Raw genomic sequence first — 15,949 nt, 5'->3', positions numbered from 1 at the left:
TCAAGGGGTCGGCTGGATGGTGGAGGGTGTGGTGGTGGGGAGGTTTTTGTAACAGGTAACTGGGAGTGAGTTACAGGCTGGAATCTAATCAAATTGTTCGGGGGTTTATATATAGAATAATAGATGCCTGGGAGTAAGTTACAGACTGGATTCTAATTGAGGGATTCGGGAGGCTTACATTTAAAAAGATTGATACTTGGGAGTGAATTACATTCTGGAATCTAATCGAGAGATTTGGGTGCTTATATGTAATATAGCAGATAGTCAGAAGTGACTTGCAGGTTGAAATCTCATCAAGGGGCTTGGGGTGTTTATATTATAGAATAACAGAATAGCCGATTATTAGACTTCAATACTGCAGGTTTGTTCAAAAAATAAGTCAGTATTTAGTTAGCAGAAACATGTAGTTAATAAATATGTTTTTGTGATAGAGTTAATATGACAGTGAAACTAGCTGCTTCCTGTTACACGAATGCACATTATGGTTCCAGGAAAATTTGAGTTCATTCTATATGTTGACTTTAATTTCGTAATCTGAATCTTAAAAAGTAGCTATGCAAGACCCATGTGTGTTACAGCATGGGGTATGATTTGGAGTCACACAGAGCAGAATTATTCCAGAATTCTTCTCTGCTTTGTGCTAACCTTTGGATTTCACTCCCTAAACCTCCCCACCTCTACTTCACTTTCTCCCTTTAAGACACACCACAGAACCTGCCTAAGCTTTTGGTCACCAGTCCTAGTATCTCCTTATGTGGTTTGGTGTCAAACTTTGTTTGCTAACTCTCCTCTGAAGGGTCTTTACTATGTTAAAGGCACTGTTTAAATGCAAGTTGTCTGAGTTGGGGTGATAACTAGCCTCCGTGTTCCTGTTCTAAAGAGGAAAACAAGGTAGCCTGGGTCCCCTTTCCTGTTTGCCATTTCTCAGCTCCTGCTGGAAAGTCATTGTGTATGGGTATTGAGTTTGAGCAGGGGCGTGGCGGTAGGTGCAGCTGGGGCTTGTGATGCCCTTTCATTTTCCCCACTCTCTCCACAGTCCACTGAAACCCAGATTTTCTGATCATTGTTAGTCCCATAGTGCCATCAGCTGCCTTGAAGTTACAGAGTAGATAAAGTCAGCTGGGATCCCACTCATGATTACCATTCCATTGACCTCCACAACCCACCCCCACCCCCCCCTCCCCTCCTCCCAGAACGAAGGAGGAAATGTATGGGTGTGCACAAGACCTGTGATGCTTTCCATGGCCTGCAAGACTTCTAACACTCTGCAAGATTAGTGATTGGTCACCAATTTTACACCCCTATATTAACTTCAGCAGAGAATAAAATTGGGCACCAGTGCACCTGATCCTGTTAGTTCTCTGGTGGTTCGGGTTAGTTTAATATCTCCCCCACCCCACCCCTCCTCTATCTCAGCACCCATGGGATCCATGGCACCCCAGATAAAAACAATGTCAGTGCCCTCAGGGGAGTCATAGGGAAATTGAAATTAAACAGAAGAAGCAGGAAGCAAATTCCTTCTTTCCTTCCAAACTCACCCACCAACACCCCCCCCCCACCCCCCACCAACCCCCCGACCCATCTCACCTTCTCTCATCTGCATATTAAGCTCTATATACCTCGTAAACCATATACCTCACTCAGAATATGGGGGCAGGCAAAGTTCCTGGAGCTGGGAGTGACGCCCATGGCTTGTTCAGGGAAAGACAACCCTTAGGAAGGGGGTGTGAAGGAATGGGGGTGGGGTGGGGGCGGGGCATGTGTGTGCAGGAGGTGAAAGTGGACTCAGAAATGTTCCTCCCTGAGTCTTAAAAACCGCAGGGTTCTCAGATTTCCTCACGTTCCCTGGAAGCTTTTTGGACTGCTCGCATACGAAAATAAATAATCAAAAGCAAAGTCCTTCTTTAAAGCAAAAATTAAAACCAACCCACATGCACTGGGACTGGAAGCCTGGCAGTCAACAGTGACTGAAAGTAGATATTCACCTGCCAACTAAAACAGATTGGTGGGTGTGCCAACTGAAAATGCTGGACAACGAGAGATCAGAGAGTAACTGCGTGATAAAATGTAGGGATGATTACAGCAGAGGGTGACTGAAATGTCTACTGCGATCAAACATTTATTGGGAACTGATGTTTAAGTGCTCAATCTGTAAATGCATGGTTACATTCAGCGCTCTCCATTTTGTGCCTAGTTTCTCTCTGCAGCTAAGTGTCAACCAACATCACTGAAAACAGATTATCTGATCATTATCACATTGCTGTTTGTGGCAGCTTTTGCTTTGTGCAAATTAGCCTATGGGTTTCCTGCATTACATCAGTGACTACACTTCAAAACGACTTCACTGGCTGCATAAAGCACTTTGGGGTGGCCCAAGGTGGTGAAAGGTGCTATAGAAATGCAAGTTCTTTCTCTGTAATCCTCATTTATATAAAAAAAACTGCCTAATCCACAGTGAGTAGTGCATTTACTGGCTAAACAATCAAAATCATCCTTCTGCATTCAGCCCATTCTATGCTATGCCCTGGCTGTTTTCCCATTGCGTGATATAAAGTGTTTTGCTGTGCTCCTGGTCTCACCAGGGATCTGGCACAGTGTTTAATAGATTAATCTGAAAGCTCCACAGATGGTGGGTGCGTGGGGTGGGGTGTCGGGGGTGGGGTAAGGAGAGGGAGGGAGGGAGGTGTTGGGGAAGGGAAGGGGAGGGGGCAGGTGGGGGAGGTGTTGAGATGGGGAGAAAGCAGACTCATGATTCCTCCTGGATGGTCTCACTAATTTTATTTATTTTTGCTCTGTAATTGGTTGGGATTTATGTTTCTAATTAACTTTTTTACTATAGCTGAGAAGAATAAAAAAAGCACAGATTATTGGAAAAGTTCAAACTAATAGATGGTTTTAACCACTTTAAGAGACAGGAGGCTATGCAGCTTTCAACCTGTACCCCCTCAGGGCATGACACCACACACCCCCCAACACTTGAGTACAAAATCATCTTTCATCTACTAAACTATTGCAAGCAGGAGAGCAAGCTGCCCAATTCCCAGAAAAACATTAAATCATTATCTCATGCATTCACACAGGGCATTCCTGCTATAAGTGATTTTTCACAATTGTACGTGTGTCCCTCTGTATGATGTATACGACTGTGGGGTGGGGGAGGGATGGGAAGACAATGGTGCCACTGTCGAGGTTCAGCAATGATCTTGCAAAGCCGAGTAACGCACATCCATGGACAATACTTAGCCCTGTGCACTGTATCTGTAACCTTCCCTCTCACCACAACTTTTGTTGAAGATACCTTGATCCAAAAAAAAACCTAAAGGGCCGCCTCTTCACGGAAAAGAATACCACAGATGTATGTCAACATCACCCATTACCCCTTTGATCACAGACCACTGACTTGGCTCCCAGTTTGCAAAGCCCTGATTTTAAAATTTGCTTCCTCGTTTTCAAATTTCTCCTTGGCCTCGCCCGTCCCTATCTCTGTAACCTCTTCTAGTCCCGCAACCCTCTCAGATCTCTGAGCTCTTCAATTCTGACCCCTTGCACATCCCCAATTTAGTCGCTCCACCATTGGCTGTGCCTTCAGCTGTCTGAGCCCCAAACTCTGGAATTCCCTCCCTAAACCTCTTCGCATCTCTACCCTTCTTTCCTTCTATAGAACGCTCCTTAAACCTTTTTGACCAAGCTTTTGATCATCTGTCTGACTATCTCCTTCTGTGCAAAAACAGAATTACCTGGAAAAACTCAGCAGGTCTGGCAGCATCGGCGGAGAAGAAAAGACTTGACGTTTCGAGTCCTCATGACCCTTCGACAGAACTCAAGGTCATGAGGACTCGAAACGTCAACTCTTTTCTTCTCCGCTGATGCTGCCAGACCTGCTGAGTTTTTCCAGGTAATTCTGTTTTTGTTTTGGATTTCCAGCATCCACAGTTTTTTGTTTTTGTTTTTATCTCCTTCTGTGGTTCAGTGTTAAATCTTTTCCAATAACACTCCCCTGATCTTAGGATGTTTCACTATGAAAAGTGCTCTATAAATGCAAATTATTTTTGTTGTCGTAAGGAGAGACGACAGGCCTGTGTGAGAGTCTGCCCCAGCATCTGTTTAGATGAAGAGATCACACGTGAAATTTTAACCCATTTGTTATTTTTAAAGATACTGGTGGACATTAGAGATTGGGGGAATGATGTTGAAATTTGCGGATTGCACCAAATTGGGGGGAATGGCTAATAATCTGGCAGACTGCACTAAGATATAGGAAGACATGAACAGGCTTACAGAGAGGGCGGTGGATCAATAATAAATGAAATTCAATCTTGCAGAATATGCGGTGGCTCATTTTTGTAAGAGGAATAAAGAAGGCCATTTATCCCTTAGAAGGTAAGAAACTAAAATTGGATAAAGGAACAAAAAAAATCTGGGAATGCAGATACATAAATCACCACAAGTAGCAACACAAATTGTTAAGACATAAAGACAGCAAACAAAGCATATTTATAGAAAAATGGTTTACAACACCAGGAGGTAAATTTATATAGAACCTCAGTTGGACAATACCTAGAGTGGCACGTGCAGTTCTGATCTACATTATATAGCAAGGATATAAAGGTATTGGGAAAGTGTAGGAATCATTTACAAGGATGTTATCAGTATCGAGAGGATACAATTATCAAGAAAGACTGAAGACTTTGCTCTATTCCAGCAAAGAGGAGACTTGATAGAGATTTTTTAAATGAGGCAGGAGTTTGATAGGATGGATGTGGAGAAACTATTTTCACTTTTCGGTGAGTCCAGAACAAAGGGATATAAATATAAGATAGCCAGTAACAGATCAAATAAAAAATTTAGGGGCAGTTTCTTTACACAGAGGGTGTAGAATGTGGAATTTGCTGCCACATGGAATGGTTAAGGCAGAGAGTACTCATGCATTTAGTACAGGCTCAATAATTAAATGAGTGATAAGGAGTGGGTGTCAAGTTTGGATATTAGAGAGGGAAGGCATTTATGTGGAGTATTAGCACCAACCTCGATGAGTTGGGCTGAATGGTTTGTTTCTGTGCTATAAACCTGATGTGATTCTACTTAAAGACCTACTGTTGCTTTGCAGCATTTCCTGTTTTTCCTTCAGACTTTATGCTGTTCATTTTATTTCATTCTTTGCTTGTACCGTTTACAAAACATTTGTTTTGGCTTTGTTCACAATGCCATAAATCTCAGTGAAGTGCGATACCACTGTCGGGGGGGGAAAATGCAACCTCCTTTTGACTCATCTCCTCCTCCACCCATAGAAATCGCAGAACAAGGAGACACATTGAGTTGAAGGATCGAAAATCCAGCTCCTCTTTCCAAACTAACCTCTTTTCCCTGGCGTCTTCTCTTCCACTCTCACTGGCATTCTTATGATCTGACTCCGCATTACCTGTTTAATTTCTCTATTTGAAACTAAACCCTCAGGTTTAATTTACTTTAAAAATTGGTGATCTATATCAGAGCTGTCCAATTGGATTCGACGCTTGCCAAACTTGTGGTGATCAGGTCACCCTATTTGCCCAAGTGATACAAACCGTATCCAAAGATCGATTGAATCCTGTAGCAATCTCCCGGAGGCGACCTGGAATTGAGGGACAGGAGTAAAAGTAAATATTAGTGTCCTGAACTGTGGCAGCAGCTCTATCAAAGAATATTTTCAATAAAGCAGCTAAGGCACTGCACTGCGTCCAGTTATGGTTGGTTGGTTCCTCTTTCGGCATTTCCCATATTACATGGAGTTTCCGCAATGCTGGTTGTTCGCCTTCATACCAACCATCATTTTTGGAATCAGCGAGTGGTTTTACAGCCGGATGCCCTTCCTGCCACCACCCCTCCCCATTTACCCGGCTTGGGGACCAGCACCAGTAAAGGCTAGCTTGCCTGCACCAGTAGCTGGGTTCTTCTGTAACCACCAAGTCCTTGGGAGGTGGGGGGGGCAGTGGTGGTGGTGGTGGTGATCTTGAACCAAGGGCCTTCGAGCTCAGAGACGGCTGGGAGAGCTAACCACTGAGCTACTCCACCTCCCACAGCATCCAGTTATGGTGCAGCAACTAAAATATTTCAAAATGCTTTCACTTCCTTCAATGCTATTTTCTTTACCACATACCTTAATGGAGCGAGGCTACAGTTTTTTTAAAGTTGAGGATTATTTTTCTGGTGAATTTTCTATTTACTTTTGACATGGTCAATTGTGTCAGACAGAATCTGGAACTGCGTTCTCAGTTGAATGGGCTGCTGCAGTTTCCTAATATCCGTCCGATTAAAATGGTTCACGTGTAGAGAGTGGCGAGTGTATTGGGCAACACCGATCTGTAGTCAACTGGCAGAAAACAGTTTAGTCCCTAACTCCTGGCTTGCTGTTATGATCTGTTTTATGTTTAAATTGTAGTGATGTTGATCTTTTCCCCATCCCCACTCTTGTTCTTTTTGCCTATGTCCTGAGGCCCAGAGAAAGGGGCTTTTTTCCATGGCAGTACTGCAAACAGCCACTGGGAGTTAAAATGGCAGACTCTCCGGCTGACTCACTTGTCAATATTGGCCAAAGCCCCACCTGTACATAATTGGACAAGGCTTCACCTGAAACATCACAATCCCGAGGACTTCATGCCTGGGAGAGCAGTCATGCTAGAAATCACTGGTACAAATATGATTTGACTCATGAAGGGGGTGAAATTGATGCTTTTTAACAAATATTCCTATGTAATTAGCGCACTAACGTACAACTTTGAAACACGGTTTTGTTGGTGAGTTTTTTTTGTTTTCTGTATCTTCACGCTCTCCCCTCAGAGATTGGCAAGAAAGATTGACAGTCTGACACAGGTCACGAAATGAAAGCTCCTTTCATGTCCATCACCATCTTTACACCTGGGGTGACTGACCCTATATGGCAGAAGGGTCTTATGGGCTCCTGTACAATGAGGAGGTCACCCAAGTCCATCATCTCTCACTGGATTTATAGCCATAGTTTAGAGTTCATCTTCACTTGCTGAGTCTATCTGGAGCAGGGTTCGAAGCCTGCACTTTTTGCCTCAGCCGTTTGCAGTTTGTTGATCTATGTTGTGTCTGTTTTCTAGCCACTGATTCCATCCCTCTCCCCATGGCAACTGCCTGAGACTGAACCAGACTAATTTCCTCCCTAAACCTCTCTGCTTCTCTACGTCTCTCTTCTCCTTTAAATAGCTCCTTCAAACCTACCTCATTGATCAACTGTTTGGCCACACACCTGGCCTTTATTTCTCCTTAGGCGGCTCGGTGTCAAACTTTGTTTGATAATGTTGCCCTGGGAGGTGCCTTTATATTTTATTATAGTTTATTACATTAAAGGCGCTATGTAAAAGCATGTTTCCATTTTGAGAATGTTGTGGGTGGGTCACTAGTAGTCAAATGAAGAAATTAGGCAGGAATTTCCACGAGAGTGGTCAGAATGTGGAACTTGCTGCCACACGGAGTAGATGAAGCAAGCAACATTAACGCATTTAAGGGGAAGTTTGACCTGCACATGAGGGAGAAGAGAATAAAGGGATTTGAGGAGGGGAAGAAGCAGTGATTATATTGGGAGGAGGTTTGTGTGGAATAATAACACCAGCATAGACCAGTTAGGCTGAATGGCTTGTTTCTATACTGAAAATATTATAAACTGTTTGTAAATAAAATGAAAAAGTATATAACTCTGAAACCACCAGCTTAAGAGAATAACTTTAAAGAAATTATTTCATACAGATTGTTTGCTTTGTTTTTCACCTTGTTGTACCCATTATGGGGAGAAGGCACAAAAATGGAGTTGAGTTAGAAGATCAGCTGTGATCTTATAAAATGGCAGAGTAGGCTTGAGGGGTCGAATGGCCTATTCCTGCTCCTATTTCTTTAAATTATGGCCTGGTTTGATAATAGACTCTCCAGCTACGCCTTCATACCTTGCTTTAGTTGAGCACCTTCTGCTGCTCCTGCACTGGAATATACACCTTCACTCTACACTGCGTTATTTGGATGGTTAGTCACACTCTAGTGTCACATCTAAAGATCTGTGATATTTTCAAATATTCCCATGAAGAATAAGGATTTACAGGCTACAATGTGAAGTCCTTCCATGACTGTAGCCCAGGTATGCCCTGTACACAAAAAGTATGTCAAATTCAACCCGGCCAATAACCACCCCATCAGCCTACTCTTAATCATCAGAAAAGTGTTGGAAGGGGGGCTAACAAGTGGGCAAGTAACATTATCGACACACAAGTGCCAGGCAATGACCATTCCCAACAAGAGAGAGAATCTACCCATTGCCCCTTGACATTCAATGGAATTAACATCGCTGAATCCCTCACTGTCAACATCCTGGAGGTTACCATTGTCCAGAAACTGAGCTGGACTAGCCATATAAATACTGTGGCTACAAGAGCAGGTCAGGGGCTAAGAAACCTGCATCAAGTAACTCACTTCCTCAAAGCCTCTCTACCATCTACAAGGCACAAGTCAGGAGTGTGATGGAATACTGTCCACTTGCCTGGATGAGTGCAGCTCCAACAACACCAAGAAGTTTGGTACCATCCAGGACAAAGCAGTTTGCTTGATTGGCACCACATCCACAAGCATTCACTCTCTCCACCATTGACACACAGTGGCAGCAGTGTGTACCATCTACATGATGTACAGCAAGAATTTACTAAGGTTCCTTCAACAGCACCTTCCAAACCTACAAACATTGCCATCTAGAAGGACAAGAGCAGCAGACACATGAGAACAGCAGCACTTGGAAGTTCCCCTCCAAGCCAATCACTGCCATTCCTTCACTGTCAAAGTCTTGGAATTCCCTCCCTAACAGCACTGTGGGTGTGCCTACACCACATGGACTGCAGTGGTTCAAGAAGGCAGCTCAGCACCACCTCCTCAAGGGCATTTAGAGATGGGCAATAAATGCTGGCCTAGCCAGCGATGCTCACATCCAATGAATGAATAAAAAAGGGTCATTCTCAGGCTGGAAGGCTGTTACTAGGGGGCTACCAGAAGGATCAGTGCTTGGGCCCCTGTTATTCACAATCTATATCAATGATTTGGATGTGGGGACCAAATATAATATTGTCAAGTTTGCTGATGGCACAAAAATGTGGGTTGTGAGGAGGGTGCAAAGAGGCTTCAAGGGGATTTAGACGGGCTAAGTGAGTGGGCAAGTGCATGGCAGATGGAATATAACATGGAAAAATGTGAATTTATCCTCTTTGGTAGGAAAAACAAATGCAGAGTATATTTTAAATAGTGCGAGATTGGGAAGCATTGATGTCCAAAGGGCCCTGGATGTCTTTGTTCATAAGCCAGTGAAAACTAACATGCAGGTGCAGCAAGCAGTTTAGGAAATCAAATTGTATGTTGCTGGCCTTTATTGCAAGGGAGTTTGAGTACAGAAGCAAAGAAGTCTTGCTGCAATTGCGTAGAGCTTTGGTGAGGCTACACCTGGAGTATTGTGTACAGTTTTGGCCTCCTCACTTAAGGAAGGATATACTTGCCATCGAGGATTTGCAACAAAGGTTCACCAAACCAATCCACAGAATGGTGGAAATGTCCTATAAGGAGAGATTGAGGAAACTGGGTCTTTATTCTCTAAAGTTTAGAAGATTAGCTTCATTGAAGCAATGGTGGGACCGCATCTCAAATACTATGTGCAGTTTTGGTCTCCTTATTTAAGGAAGGATGTAGATACATTGGAGGTGGTTCAGAGGAGGTTCACTAGATTGATACTGGGAATGAGTGGGTTGTCTTTCGAGGAAAGGTTAGACAGACTGGGCTTGTTTCCACTGGAGTTTAGAAGAGTGAGGAGTAACTTGAGGGATTGAAGTACCTAAGATCCTGTATGGTCTTGACAAGGTGGACATGGAAAGGATGTTTGCTCTTGTGGATGACTCCAGACTAGGGATGTTTTAAATTTAGGTGTTGCCCTTTTAGGACAGCGATGAACAGAAATGCTTTCTCTCAGAAGGTCCTACAATTTTGGAACTCTCTGCCTCAGAAGGTGGTGGAAGCGGGGTCATTGATTGTTTTTAAGGCAGAGATTCGTGTTAGGCAAGGGGATCAAAGGTAGATGGGAATATGGAACTTGAAACACAAATAGATCAGCATTGGTCTTATTGAACGGCGGAGCAGGCTTGAGGGGCTGAATGGCCTACTTCTCCTATTTCATATGTTCATATGTTTGTAAGCATACCAATTCTTACAGGGCTCGACAGGGCAGATGCAGGAAGGATTGAATGAGGGGCAGGGCCAATGGGGTTTAGAACCAGAGGACACAGCCTCAGAATAAGGGTATGCTATTTAGGACTGAGATGAGGAGGAATGTCTTCACTCAAAGATTGGTGAATCTTTGGAATTCTCTAGCTCAGAGGGCTGTGGAGACTCCGTCATCGAGCATGTTCAAGACAGAAATCAATAGATTTCTAGATAGTAAAGACATCAAGGGATTATGGGGATAGTGTGTGAAAATGGCATTGAAGTAGACGATCAACCATGATGTAGTTGAATGGCAAAATAACTCGAGAAGCCGAATGGCCTACTCCTGCTCCCATTTCCTTCATTCCCCTGAATGACCTAGCTCTAATTTTAAAATTACACCTCCTTATTCTGGACTCCCTTTATCAGAGGAAATAATTTCTCTCAATTTACACTTTCTGTGACATTTCCCTTTCTTTCTTTTCAAAGATTATATTTTTATATAACTTTTATTCTTGTTGCTCTTCTCTGTCTCAGGAGCACTAATCCACCCCCCTTGCAATTCTGAAATATGTTGATAGGATGAGTTGAAGAGGAGGTGGGAGGAGGCTTGTGTAGAGCATAAACACCAACATGGACCAGTTGGCCAAATGACCTGTTTGTTGCAAATTGGATGCAATACAAGTGGTCTGTTCGAAGACTGCTACTGCTGCTGCAGTCCATCTGGAGACAGTAGGGAACACCAGATATGACTAGGTTCATTCTTCCCCCCAACCCTAGCCATTCGCTCCAACTTGTCCATGGTGGTGCTTATGCTCTATATACAAGCTTCTCTTTTCCATAGAAAAGAACCCCAGCCTGTTTAATCTTTCCTGATAGTTCTAACCTCTCCGTTCTGCTATTATCTGTTTGCACCTTCTCTAGTGCCTCTATGTCCACAGGCTGTTTGATGATTCTTCTCTGCACAGTGCAGTTTTTACCAGCTTCGTTTGTGGGTTGTTGCTGTGGGTGCAATCCCAGCTCCCTGCCCTGTTTGATTTTGGAGCTGATTCTCTTCAGTTGAGACACATCACACACTGCATGCTGGAAACACAAGCAAATTTGCCTCATGTGTAACCTTTACAATTGTTTCTTTTTTTATTATTTTTTCATGTCCTTGTCCCTTTTTCTCCAAGGTCACTTAGTTAATGAGACTATGAATTCAATGGGTTAGTGCGGGTGTGGGCCCAAGCACAACTGGCCTTTCAAAGAGCTAGTACAGGCATGATAGGCCACATGGCCTCCTTCTGTGCTGTAAGTTTCCATGATTCTAACTTCACCATCCCTGAGCCATACGCTGTGGTGGGAGGATTTATTCAAGGGTTGCTCTGATACAAGACAGTAGGAAGTGACTCAAATGGCTCTGGGGTAACGATCATATTGAATAATGCCAATCCCTGTCTTTGCCTACTATCTCACCCTGGCATTGTGCGCATATTAATGCAGCTCACCCTATAATAAGCCTTCATTAATAAAGCTTGCTCTTTTTTTTCCTTAATAGAAAGTCTTATTTTAAATGACGAACACTGGAATAGTCCAGCCAACCAAAGGACTTCATAGTGACCATGGTGCCTTGTGAATTGGGTGAGTTTCTTGTGCACAAGGCAATGAATTTAGCAGCATTTGAACTGTGTAATGATGTGATTTTCATATCGTATCAACAGAAGAATATTTAAGAACAGGAAAAGGACCTTTTAGCCCCAACAAGACCATCCCTAATATCACCCACCTATCCTTTCACCTCAATCCCAATTACCCATCTTCTTACCATATTGCCCAAGGTATTGGGTGGGGGTTCAGTAATGGTTATTTTATTGGATTAATAATCTGGAGACATGACTTTACGTCCCACCATGCATCTGGGAATTTAAATTCAGTTAATTAAGTAAACCTGGAATAAAACGTTGGTATCAGTAATAGTGACCACGAAACTACTGGAATGTCATATTTTAAAATAGAGGTGTTGCCTGACCAGGAACCAATGTTGGTCAATGAGCACAGGGGGTGATGGGTGAACAGGATTTTGTGTGAGTTAAGATAAGGGCAGGAGAGTTTTGGATGAGCTCAAGTTTATGGAGGATAGAATGAGAAAGGCCGGCCAAGAGATCAATGGAATAGTCACCACTCTCATCCAATTCTTTGAGCTAACTGGCTGCCTCTTGTCTTCTACCTCATCTCTCTGATCTAAGATTCATTCCCCCCTCACTCCTCAACCCCATCACTCCCGTCATTCAGTCTCAAACTGTTGGGGAACTCAGAGAACAATCTTCTGAAATCCAGAATTGACTTTTCGTGGAATTGAACCAGAATGGGGCAATTTAATGGTGTGAGGTCAGTGAGAAATATACTGGAGATTTTCCCCAATTTATTTACTAAGGGTTCTGTATGTTCTGGGGGATCAGAGGTTCTGCTAATGTGATCTGACTAAGGTCGAGCTGTCCAAGCATATGTATTGTCAACGGGTGGCTGAATTTCACTTCATGTTGCAAACAAAAATTGAGCAAGTGCTAATAAAACCCAATGGCTCAGAGGGTACATTCACATTCATTGCAGGGAGTTAAACTGAGTGAGCCGTACAGATCAGCAGCTCGCAGTTCAGGCTCCTGGTCTGTGCAGAATCTGTTGCTCTCAGCATCCCTGAGTTAATCAGGGGAAAATCAGCCAATGGACCTTGCCATGCCAAGGATGCCGCTTGAGGGTGCAGATGGGTGTACATGTCAGGTGCTGTCAGTATCATTGCCTAGCTTCACACATGAAGAGCATTTATTAGCAACATGTGAACAGGAGGAGACCATTCAGCCCCTCGAGCCTGTTCTGATGTTCATTTCGGTTACGGCTGTACCTCAATTCCATTTACCAGCCTTAGCTCTGTATCCTTAATACTGTCAGCTGATCTAAGTGGGGAAATGGTGGTGTAGTGGTAATGTCATTGGACTAGTAATCCAGAGGCCCAGGCTAAAGTCCTAAGGAATGGGTTCACATTTCATCCTGGTAGCTGGTGGAATTTAAGTTCAATTCATTAATTGAAAGCTATTCTCCTTAATGGTGCCATGAAACTATCATCAATTGTTGTAAAAACCCATATGGTTCACTAATGTCTCTTTAGGGGAGGAAACCTATCCTTGACCTTCTGACCTAAATTTGACTCCAGATCCCCAGCAATGTGGTCTTAACTGCCTCTGAAATGGCCTAGCAAGCCATTCTACTCAAGGGCAATTAGGGATGGGCAATATATGCTGACCAGGCCAGCAAAGCCCACATCCCAATAAAATTCATTTTAAAAAGCGGTAATGTAACAGAAAACTGTGAGCACTCTTGGAACCATATCCCAGCAGGAGTCCAAACCATCATTAGAGGGGAGAGAAAGCAGACAAGGGGAGGGGCAGAACATAAGAAATAGGAGCAGGAGGAGGTATCCAACCCCTCAAGCCAGCTCTACTATTTAATATGATCATGGCTGAACTTCTATCTTAAATCCACTTTCCCACTCAATCCCTATAGTCTCTCAGCATCTACCCTATCAAGCTCTCTCAGAATAGTATGCATTTCAATGAGAATACCCCCATTCTTATGATGATAAACTTTTTTTTAGGTCTTCCATAGAGCCTTCTCCCTCCATTCCCTGAGTTTCTTGATAAGAGACATCAGTTCAGTGAGGCTACAACAAAAACAGAAAATGCTGGAAAAACTCAGCAGGTCTAACGGCATCTGTGCAGAGGAAAACATAATTAATGTTTCAAGTCCATATGACTAAGCCGTGCTGACTTGAAATGTTAACTCTGTTTCTCTCTTCACGGATGCTGTTAGACCTGCTGAGTTTTTCCAGCATTTTCTGTTTTTGTTTCAGATTTCCAGCATCCACAAGTATTTTGCTTTTATCTTAGTTCAGTGAGGCTGCTTAGCTCAGATTATTTAATGAAGTGACATTTCCATTTGTGACATCAGCCAGGTCATCTTTTCTGGTTTTTACATTTCCCTCTTGTCATCTACGTTGATGTCCAGTATAAAGTTAGTATCTCTGGGTGTGATTTATCTTTATCTTTGTCTGTGGAACTTGCCTTCATTCTTAAGCAGTCTGACAAGTTCCTTGGATATCAGGCTAAATGAGGCTGGGGCAGTCTGAGCATAGGAGAAAGTTCATGGTGCAAAATTGTCCTTAATTTACATTTATTGATACAGTTGGGTTGAAGATATATGATCGCATTGATAGGTTTGTATCAAATTCTTTCGTTTTAACATCTTAAAGCATTGGACAAAGGAATTTCACATGAACACCCTTGCTGTTGATATCAGCATACTTCTTGCCTCTGAGGTATCAGCCTTGGCCCAGTGGATAACGCCATCACCTTTCAGTCAGATGGTCATAGTTTGAAGTCCCATCCTTGAGCACATAAAACGGGTTGACATTCACAATGCAGTGCTAAAGAGTGCTGCCCTGTCAGAGGTGCCATCCTTGGGATGAGATGTCAAAATAAGGCCCCATCAGCCCCCTCGAGAAAATGTAAAACAAACTCCCCGACACTCTTTGAAGAAGAGCAGGGGAATTCTCCAATGGCCTGGCCAATGTTTATTCTTCAGAACAGTTTATCTGGTCATTTATCTCATGCTGTTTGTGGGATCTTGCTGTGCAGAAATGGGCTGTGGTATTTCTCCACAACAGTGACCGCATTTCAAAACTACTTCCTTGGCTGTGAAACACTTTGAGATGTCAGTGCAAGACTTATCTTCATTTCTTTCCTAAATTGCTTGTCTTATTTAGAAAGTGCTTCCATTATTATAGCTCCTACATCAACATTTATTATGGTAATTGCCTATGCTACCACGTCACACCGCAGTTACCACACTGCCCCACCCTTGCAACCTGCCCCCAACGAACTGGTATTGACCCTGCAGGGCCACAATCTTTCATCTCCCAGCTCCTCATTGAAACTCCTGTGCTACAACCAACTATATTTCCCTGCTTCCCAAATTGCAGTAAGTTTTGCTGTTTAAATATACATAATGACATAAGCAGCTGAAGTCAGCAATACGGCTATTCAGCCCCTCGAGCCTGTTCCATCATTCAAGAGGATTTTGGCAGATTTTTGACCTCAATTCTACTTTCCCACGCAATCCCCTTATCCATTGATTCCCTTGATACCTAAAAATCTATCGATCTCTTAAATGTTATCAATGACTGAGCATTCACAGCCTTCTGAGTTAGAGAGCTTCAAAGATTTACAACGCTGTGTGAAGAAATTTCTCCTAAATTCCTAAATGGCCGGCCCCCTGTGTCTCTAGTTCTAGGCTCTCCAGCCAAGGGAAACAACCTCTCAACATCCATTCTGTCAAGTCCTCTGAGAATTTTATACATTTCACTGAGATGATCTCTCAATTTTCTAATTTCCAGTGAGTGTAGGCCCATTCTACACAATCTCTGCTCACAGGACAACTCTCTCTTCACAAGAATCAGTCTAGTGACCCTCAGTTGCACTCTAAGGCAAGTAGATCCTTCCTAGGTAAGGAGACCAAAATTGTACTCAGTACTCCAGGTGTGGTCTCAAGCCCTATATAATTTCAGTAAGACTTCCTTACTCTTAAACGCAAACTCTCTTGCAATGAAGACTACCGTACCTTTTACTTTGGCTTGATGCACCTGCAAGATAATTTGCTGTGACTTGTGTGCTAGGACCCCAACTCCCTCTGA

At 43.2% G+C, this 15,949-nt stretch overlaps 1 long non-coding RNA gene across 2 annotated transcripts in view; it reads left to right on the top strand.

Moving 5' to 3' along the window:
* Positions 1-11,822, top strand: part of LOC121269687 — a 131,153-nt gene extending 119,331 nt beyond the window's left edge. For both annotated transcript variants that reach the window (XR_005941392.1, XR_005941391.1), the window contains exon 6: positions 11,765-11,822. This is a non-coding gene — a long non-coding RNA (uncharacterized LOC121269687). The remainder of the gene's footprint in view (positions 1-11,764) is intronic.
* Positions 11,823-15,949: the final 4,127 nt, after the last annotated feature.

The sequence above is a fragment of the Carcharodon carcharias genome, chromosome 25, assembly GCF_017639515.1.
Source record: "Carcharodon carcharias isolate sCarCar2 chromosome 25, sCarCar2.pri, whole genome shotgun sequence".
Taxonomy (NCBI): Eukaryota; Metazoa; Chordata; class Chondrichthyes; order Lamniformes; family Lamnidae; genus Carcharodon; species Carcharodon carcharias.
The sequence above is the reverse complement of the archived record's forward strand: the minus strand, read 5'-3'. Positions and strand labels throughout refer to the sequence as shown.